This window comes from Leuciscus leuciscus (assembly GCF_965113295.1).
Source record: "Leuciscus leuciscus genome assembly, chromosome: 25".
In the NCBI taxonomy this organism is placed as follows: Eukaryota; Metazoa; Chordata; class Actinopteri; order Cypriniformes; family Leuciscidae; genus Leuciscus; species Leuciscus leuciscus.
In genome coordinates, this window is record NC_138724.1 from 30,039,160 (window position 1) to 30,049,159 (window position 10,000).

The 10,000-nt window shown below is 35.4% G+C and overlaps 1 long non-coding RNA gene across 1 annotated transcript in view; it reads right to left on the reverse strand.

Annotated features, from left to right (window-relative positions):
* Window positions 1-10,000, reverse strand: part of LOC309491309 — an 82,340-nt gene that overhangs the window by 71,769 nt on the left and 571 nt on the right. Inside the window, exon 1 of the long non-coding RNA XR_014203014.1 lies at window positions 9,462-10,000. This exon is cut by the window's right edge and continues 571 nt beyond it. This is a non-coding gene — a long non-coding RNA (uncharacterized lncRNA). The remainder of the gene's footprint in view (window positions 1-9,461) is intronic.

Here is a 10,000-nt window from a genome sequence, read left to right on the forward strand (position 1 = left end):
TGATTTGTTTTTCTCATGTGGCAGAAATGTGGCTTGCATTGTCCAACACTTTTAGTCAAACGGCAAAATATTAAAGTCCGTATAAAGGGAAAAGTCCTCAGGCTCTCCGCATGGCTGAATAAATCCCGCTCCTGACTTTCATCTGACAGTCAGCTTGTCCTCATCTGTCGTCTCTGAGTCCTGGATCGACCCTGCAGGAACACATGTGGATTCCAGAACACTGAAACATCATACTGTCATCATCTACTCACACTCATCGTGTCATCCAAACCACATAAGGAAATACATAACCATGAGATTAATAAGTCAGAATTCTGACCTAAAGTTACAATTGACACGTAAATTCAAAAAAAAATCTCATCATTCTCATAATTATAATTTAGTATGTTATCATTTAAAAAAATTACATTTTGACTATTTATCTCATAATATAGATTTTTTTATGTCAAAATTTTGACTTGTAATTACAAAACTACAACTTTTCGACTGTCGTAATTTTTACTTTTTGTCATAATTTCGACTTTTATTCTTATAATTTCGACTTTTATCTCAATCTCAACTTTTATGTCATAATTTTGACTTTTTATGTTATAATTTCAATTTTTTATCTCATAATTTTGACATATTTCAAAATTAGGACTTAGTGTCGTAATTTTCACTTTTGTCATAATTTCTACTTTTATACTCATAATTTCAACTTTTTATCTCATAATCTCAATTTTTATGTCATAATTTCAACTTTTTTCTCATAATTTCAACTTTTTATCTCATCATTTTGACGGTCTAATTTTTTTTTACTTTCTCTGTCATAATTTTGAATTTTATGTCATAATTTCTACTTTTATTCTCATAATTTCGACTTTTTCTCTCAATCTCAACTTTTATGTCATAATTTTGCCTTTTTATGTTCTAATTAAAAGAATGTATCTCATAATTTTGACTTATTTCAAAATTAGGACTTAGTGTCGTAATTTTTACTTTTGTCGTAATTTTTACTTTTATTCTCATAATTTCAACTTTTTATCTCATCATTTTGACTATCAATTTTTTTTGATTTTCTCTGTCATAATTATGAATTTTATATCATAATTTCGACTTTTTTCATATTTCTCACTTAGCATGTTGTTATGATTAATTATTTGTTCTCATGTTGCAGAAAAGGGCTTCCATACAAACCCGTGTGGAACAGACTCAAATTTACAGTAAGTCGTTAATATTTGATCATTTCTCTGTTAATGCTGTCGTTTTAATGAAGCTTATAGCAGTATAAACCCCTTTAAACAGAAAACAGGAGCTCTGAGATTCTTCTAAACGTGTGTTTCATGGAAGCGTGAGTCAGACAGGTTCAGAAGAGTGAGTAAATGATGACAGAATAATGGTTTTATGTCAGTTGGACTGTGTTGGCCGGGATCCAGTAAATCTCCTCCACCTTTCTAACACAAACTCTGTTTATTATACTGAGGTGGATCCAGAGAAAAGACACAAAACACAGAGATCAGATTCTCTCCGGATTGATATTTCACAATCACCGCATAATCATAGAAATATAATAAAGCTGTGAGTTTGTGTGTAAAAGCCAGAGCTTCGGGTCAAAGTTGGGTCAGTTTGTTTGTTCCACAATAATTACTATTGTATTGACAGGTTAAAACAACATAAAGGCTTTGCGATATTAAATATATAAAACAATGCTTCTGAGAGGTTTCTAATCCACTGCTGTGCTATAGGAGCCTAACAGCCGTTTATAGGAAATCTTGTGGCGGTTTTAGGGTTGATGGTAAATTTTGTTATTATGCAACATAACTAAAACTTGTTTTACTTGATCCATCTTAATCATAAAGTCTAGATGTATTAATGTAGATTTTTAAACGGTGACTATGAGGAAACGCTTCTGTTTTACTGCAGATTCTTTAGACTGAAACTATAGTTTTTTGCACTAAATCCCTGGTGAATATCAGCGTAATGTTTTGTGTCTCTTTCTCCAGTCGAGTAACTGTCTAATGAGCTCAAGTATTGATCCAGGCCATAAAATGATAGACAGCACACACACACATGTACAGTATATATACTGTATATTCAGTGTTTTCACTGGCAGAATGTCTTTGTAAAGTAACAGCTCCTGTGAGTTGAGTTTCTTCAGGGAAAGGTGATTTACAGTGTGAATGACAGGTAAAGGCTTTTATTAACACAGTGATTTGATCCAGGGCAGAGATTAGAGCGCTCGCTGTTCCACACATCTGCTTTCTATAAAGTCCTGCAGTGAACATATAGAAGAGTGTTTCTGTTAAAACCCTTCGTCCTCTCACACAGACACTCTCTAACGTTATATTTATAATATAGAAAACGAGATTCGGTTCTGCTAACGTTCCCATTAGCACAGTTTGTTCTATAAATGTTTTTTATGAGAATGTTACGTGAACTTCCATTTCATCATTTCTTCAAACATTATAGAATGTTACTTTTGAATGTTCTCGGAACATTCCGAATCACGCGGTTACATTTAAAAAAACTGTTAGATGAATGTCCAACTGTCAGTTTTTACATCTGAATGTTCTCTGAACGTTCTAAAACAAGTTGTTACATTTAAAATCCATCGGTAACACTTTACAATAAGGTTCATTATTAACAACCTTATATAACATGAACTAATGAACAACACTTCTACAGCATTAATTAATCTTAGTTAATACTAATTTCTACATTTACTAATACATTATTAAACTCAAAGGTTGTGTTTGTTAGCATTAGTTAATGCACTGTGAACTAACATGAACAGCTGTGTTTTTATTAACAAACACTAACAAAGATTAATAAATACTGTAACAAATGTATTGCTGATAGTTAGATCATGTTAGTTAATACATTAACTGATACTAACTAATGAACCTTATTGTAAAGTGTTACCAAACCATTAGATGAACATCCAACTAAAACCTTTCAGTAAAAAGTTCCATGAATGATGTATGAATAATGTTTTTGTGCTAATTTCTGGAAATAAATATGTGACTGAAATGCTTTTATTGAAATATTTTATATTCTACCAATGATGAATGTGCTATATGTTAAGTTTTGTGATCACTACAATATATTAGGGGTGTAACGATCCCCTCATGTCACGATTCGATACGATTATCACGATCTGAACTCACGATACGATATTATTGCGATACTCAAGACATACTGTATGATAAAAGAATAACAAAAAATTAACTGTTGATTAAAATGCTAAATTTTATATTACATTGTGTGTGTAAATGAATATTCTCGGACTTGGAAACCCAAAGCACAGACAATAGAGACGCCAGAATAACAATATTCATGATTCTGAAGCTGAAAACACAGGATTATTGTAGACAAATATACTTGCTCTCTTTCACTGACTAGATATATTTATAATAATGTCGGACACTTTTTACTGGTAACATCAGACATCCGGCATTATCAGGACACACTAATATTCCCCCACTGCATTATTATACATTATATTCAACATTATATATAGTAGTTTAATGTAGAACTGACACTAAAACTCTGAAACGTGACACTTTTCTACACAACACACTCAGTCACGATCCATGACACACACTGTCGCATTTTTGTATTGCGATATATTGTGACACGATATTTTGTTACACCCTTAATAATGATGTTGAATTTATGCTGAAAACCTGAAACTGAAACTCAGATTGATTCACATTTCTTTGCTAGACCTCATTCTGGCCGATGTGATATTGTGTAATGGTTCAGTTAGTCAGAGGAAATCTGCATTATTCACTGTCTGGATTTCACACACTGGTGTCGGTTCTCTGAGAAACACAGTGTGAGATGACAGAGGATCACACTTCACTCCCTGAGGATCAGATCCGTGTGTTCACACTTCATCTGTGAGATGTTTCCCGAAGAGACGTTCATCCCGATCTGAGGACATTCACATATAGAGTTCAATAGAATAGAGTTAGAAGTGAGGAGAATGCATTCAGACTTTATTTGGTATCACTTTACAATAAGCTTCATTAGTTAACTACCTTAGCTATACAGCAGTTATTAATCTCTGTTAATGTTAATTTCAACATTTACTAATATGTTATTAAAATCTTGTTAACATTAGTTAATGCACTGTGAACTAACATGAACAAACAATCAACAGCTGGATTTTTATTAACTAACATTAACAAAGATTAATAAATACTGTAACAAATGTATTGCTGATTGTTAGTTCATGTTAGTTAATACATAAGCTAATGAACCTTATTGTAAAGCGTTATCGATTATTTCAACACATGTAGTAAATGCTGTTAAACTGTGTTCTGTGAGTGTGTGTGTGCGTGCGTGTGTGTGTGTGTGTGTGTGCGTGCGTGCGTGCGTGTGTGTGTGTGTGTGCGTGCGTGCGTGCGTGTGTGTGTGTGTGTGTGTGCGTGTGTGTTTGTCGTTCTCAGTGTTTTATTGGATCTATAAAGTCTAATGTGGCCGAAGTGCTGAAATATCCCAACACTGCATGAAACACATTTATGACATGGAAAACATCACCAGTGCCAGGGAATCTCTCCCACTCTTTCTGTGGACTCGTTTGGGATTCTTTCACTTTTCGCTCCTTTATTAGTTATTTTTCTGACATTCATTTCATTTTTTTTGCATTATTTTCATGACAATTAAGCAAATTACCCGACTCTCATTACTGTTATGCAAAAAATACAAATACAAAAAATATATACTACTAGTCTACTATAATGCAAAAAATCTAATCTATTTAAAAAATAAAATAAAAATTGTATAGACAGATGTGGTTATATATATATATATATATATATATATATATACATATATATATATATATATATATATATATATGGAAAGAGTACTGAAAAAACATACTCATGTAAAAGTACTTGTCCAAAAAAACTACTTGAGTAAGAGCTAATTTAAAAGTACTCATGAGTAGTGAGTAGTGAGTAGTGAGCTGCGGATTCTACCCCCTTATAATAAACACTGTGCACTACAATTAATAAATAAAAAAACATTGCACAACCTGTAATTGACATTATCTTTTGTTTTTTGTCAGAAAGATTGAAGAATAGCTATCATCCATCTTTTTATAATGTCTCAAATCAATACATTCATCACCATTTAAATCATATTGTTTGAAAAAAATACATTTAAAATTAGGCGAAAGGCCACTGAGTCTGAGCATGCTATTTTTTGCACATAAAATATCAATGTTCATAACTGTGCAAAGAATTCAGAAACCTTTAGAAACTCATATAGTTCAGCATCACACACCATGAGATGGGTTAAATGGAGAAATTAAACAATACCCAATTTCTCTCCAAAACGGTACTAGTTTTAGTGTTTTGATAAATAAATGAGAATCACTAATATTATCAGTTTACCTCACCTAATGCACTGAAAAAGCTAAGATAGTGAGCTAACACTAATTACACTGTAATTCCATTCCATTAAATATGTTACAATTTAAACGTAAATGCACATTGTTCTAGAAGGGTGGCATCATCCCTTACATTTACTCACATTGTAATGCTGATAATATAATTTGTAAGGAAAATTGTGCAATAAATAGGGAAGTTATAACAAACACACACACACACACACACACACACAAACAAATGCATGTCTCTTTATAGTCTCGGCGAAGCTGTTTTATCAGCAGCATCCACAAAAAAAAGTTGAACTTGAATTGTTTTTTGTGTGTGCAAATGCACTTGCTAAATGAAGGCGGATTGTATGAAATGGATCGATCAAAAAACTTGTATTAACGAGCTGTAGTCACGCACTGTCTGAAATGCAGCTCCAGTTAACGCCATGGGTCATAAGGTGCACTGATGCTGATGTCTCGATAGGTGAAGTAAATGGGAGCTGGCATTTACCGCATTATGAACTCGTCACTTAGTACGCAATACCCAAACCTCACACAAAATGTTACGCCCTGTAGATAGGCCAGCCTATATAAATATAGTAGGCTAAGCTTAAATGTGAAAGTACCTTGTTGTCATATTAGAGAAAGACGCTGATATCTGGATTGAACTGATGCTTGAAGAAGGCACTTCCACAGCAGCCACGAGTAACAGCGGGTAGGCTATACAGTTTTCTATGCAGAATTTGATTTGATGACAGTCACGAGACCGATTACTCGATCCAATCACGTTGATGGATAAAAATAAAATTAAAAACGGAAGGAAAATAGCGGAGTAAAAGTACCGATACATCACTTAAAAAATACTCAAGTGAAAGTAAAATTACACAATTTTTAAACTACTCAAAAAAAGTACAATTTCTGAAAAAAAACTACTGTAGGGGCCTACTTAATTACAGTAACGTGAGTATTTGTAATTCGTTACTTCACACCCTGTATACATACAGACAGATAGATAGAAAGATCGACAGACAGACAGATAGATAGATAGATAGATAGATAGATAGATAGATAGATAGATAGATAGATAGAAAGATTGACAGACAGACAGACAGACAGATAGATAGATAGATAGATAGATAGATAGATAGATAGAAAGATCGACAGACAGACAGATAGATAGATAGATAGAAAGATTGACAGACAGACAGATAGATAGATAGAAAGAAAGATTGACAGACAGACAGATAGATAGATAGATAGAAAGATTGACAGACAGACAGATAGATAGATAGATAGAAAGATCGACAGACAGACAGATAGATAGATAGATAGAAAGATTGACAGACAGACAGATAGATAGATAGATAGAAAGATCGACAGACAGACAGATAGATAGATAGATAGATAGAAAGATTGACAGACAGACAGATAGATAGATAGATAGATAGATAGAAAGATTGACAGACAGACAGACAGATAGATAGATAGATAGAAAGATCGACATACAGACAGACAGACAGACAGACAGACAGATAGATAGATAGATAGAAAGATTGACAGACAGACAGACAGATAGATAGATAGATAGAAAGATCGACAGACAGAATGACAGACAGACAGACAGACAGACAGATAGATAGATAGCATAATAACACTTCATTCATTTCGTTCTCGATGTATATTACATAACACACATCATCAGTATTATGACAGTCATTATCATAGAGTTAATACTCTCCCACTCGCGCGCGCCCCCGCCTCTCACTGCGCGTTCACGTCATCGCACAGTGATTATCGGTGACGGAGACGCGCTTCCACGACCGCGCGCTCTCCTACTGATCAAGTGACATTCATGACCGCGCGGCGTCTCCACTGGCGTTAAACCTCAACGCGAGCGTTCAAAGGGATTCAGAAGCAGAACGAGCATTGACTGTGGCGTGTGTTCAGTGACAGCAGGAGCGGGCAAATGCAGACACACGGACGCGGGCGTCAGTAGAGATACAACGCGCAGGTAAGACGCGACGCGACGCGAGACACGTTTGACGCAGAAATGTGCTTCGGTTGTGTTTTCTGTCTCGATTCTGATTGTGTTTTCATGCCCTGGTTCAGATTGTTGGGTTTGTCTTTGTTTAGTTGGAGCTGTGAGTCTCGAGACTGCATTCATATGAGCGATGTAATAAACATGCGTGCGATGATGACACTTATGAATGAGTGCATTCTGAAATAATCACGTTTCATGTATTTAATGCATGCGAATATGAATGCCAGTCGACATAAAAGCGGTAGACATAATCAATAAGCTCAAAACCTTGTGAGCTGACTATATAGACAGCATTATGGCAATCAATTAGTATCAAAATCGAGTGTGCTGTTTACCTAGTCAGTATCTATGGGCCTTATGCTCGTAACATCTAGTGATATTTCTATATAGACAGCTTCTTTTGGCATCATATAAAGCTGTCAATCCTAGTGCAGTAATGCAGGAGATGTTTACATCAAAGCAATATTGCATGTTTAACTTCATTGTCTTTTATATGCAACTATATGCTTTGCATTAGTGTGAATGTCAGTCTACTAGACACACCTGTGTCTCAAACCCAAGTGTACTGTCTAAGACATCATTTTAGACCTCATATTTTCAAAATCTAGTGGGCCGTTTAGCTAGACAGCATTTATGAGCATTATACCCTTAAAATCTACATGGACAGCATCTTAGGCATCATAGAAAGCTGCCTGTATAGTTAGCTCCCTAGCTAGACAGCATTTATGAGCATTATACCCTTAAAATCAAGTAAGCTTTCTATCTAGACAGCATTGTGAGCATCATAGTCTCAAAAACCCAGTAAGCTGCCTATCTAGAAGTCATTTTGGCACCTCATAGTATACAAATCTAGTGGGCCGTTTAGCTAGACAGCATTTAGGAGCGTTATACCCTTAAAATCTAGTGAGCAGCGCTGCAGCAGTCTACGTAGTGTCCGCTTTGAAACCTATTGTAGTATGTTGCCTACTTAGACTGCCTGGATTTGTTTAGCTAGACAACATTTATGGGCATTACACTCTTAAAATCTACATAGACAGCATTTTAGGCATCATAGAAAGCTGCCTGGATGATTAGTTCCCTAGTTAGACAGCATTCTGAGCATAATAGGGAGCTTACTAGGTTTTTGAGACTATCTATCTAGTCATCATTTTAAAACCCCATGGTTCAAAATCTAGTGTAGCTAGACAGTATGAGTATTATTCTAGTATAAATCTAGTGAGCAGTCTACAGAGACATCATTTATGAGCATTATACTCCTAAAACCTACATAGACAGCATTTTAGGCATCATAGAAAGCTGCCTGGATAGTGAACTCCCTAGCTAGACAGCATTAAGAGCGTCATAGTCTTAAAACCTTGTTAGACATCATTTCAGACCTGTTTACCGACAGCATTTATGGCCATTAAACTCTAGTGATAGCCTGAGAATGTAGTGTGCTGCCTACTTAGACAGCACTGTAGTCATCATAGAGAACTGCCTACATACTGAGTAGAGTTCATAAGTGATTTCCGGGCATCAAATGCTGATGTTGCTGGCACTATGACACATTTGTTCAGTGTTTTCCTGGGAAAAGTTGAGTGTTTTCGATCATGTCGACTAACTAGACGTCATCTTGATGATTTGGCATTGTCCCGACACAAATATAACCCATTTCCAGTGAGTTAAAGATGTTTAGGAGCCGAAGCGATGGGGGTGTCAAGCTGTGAGCTCTTCATAACTCAAATCCATTAAAGCCGATATGGATTATTGTGTTTCATAACGGCGGTGGCCTGGTTGTAGGAGGCTTTTATTTGCGTTGAATTTTGCTGGAAATGCAAAGCATCATGGGGAGTCGGTGTCATTCTCTAGTAGAACCGGTTTTAATGTGTGTGTGACGGTTGACAAATGAAGAAGTGTATGAGTGTTCACTTCCAGTTAGCCTGATTTGAATGATTGGGATATGAACGTGTGCAAGTCTCACCTCAAATGACTCCTGATGAGAACGCATCACTTTTCCTGCAATGCATCATGGGAAAACTTGAGTTATTGGTGCATTAATTCATAGGGATGCACCGATATGAAAATGTTGGCCGATACCGATAATTCTTTATATTTGAAAGCCGATAACCGATAGATTGGCCGATAAATCTAAATCCAATTTTTTATATAATTTTTTAGATCCTGATCACAAAACCAAAAGTCTCAACATTTAAAGCCAATTCCCAAACACACGTGTGTGTGTGTGTGTGTGTGTGTGTGTGTTCATGACTTCTGTTGGGATCAACACTGACGCTGGGCTGTGATTCGCTCTCTGTGGAATGAAATGATGCAACAAACTAATACACTCAGATTATGATCATAAACACTTCTGCACGCCGGCTGTATATACTGTATACCGTTACTGTATCAGTTATGTTATATTACGGCAGTGGAATGGATTAATATGAAGTGACTATATTCAGTAATCATGCAGTAATGCCTGTTATTAGACGATCTGGAGAGTAAACTGCTGTATAATGAGAGACTGCACTTCATTATTGGGTTTAATTGAATGGAAACGACTTTCTCACTAAAATTACAAGAAAATAAAGTCCATCCGTCCGTAATTCATC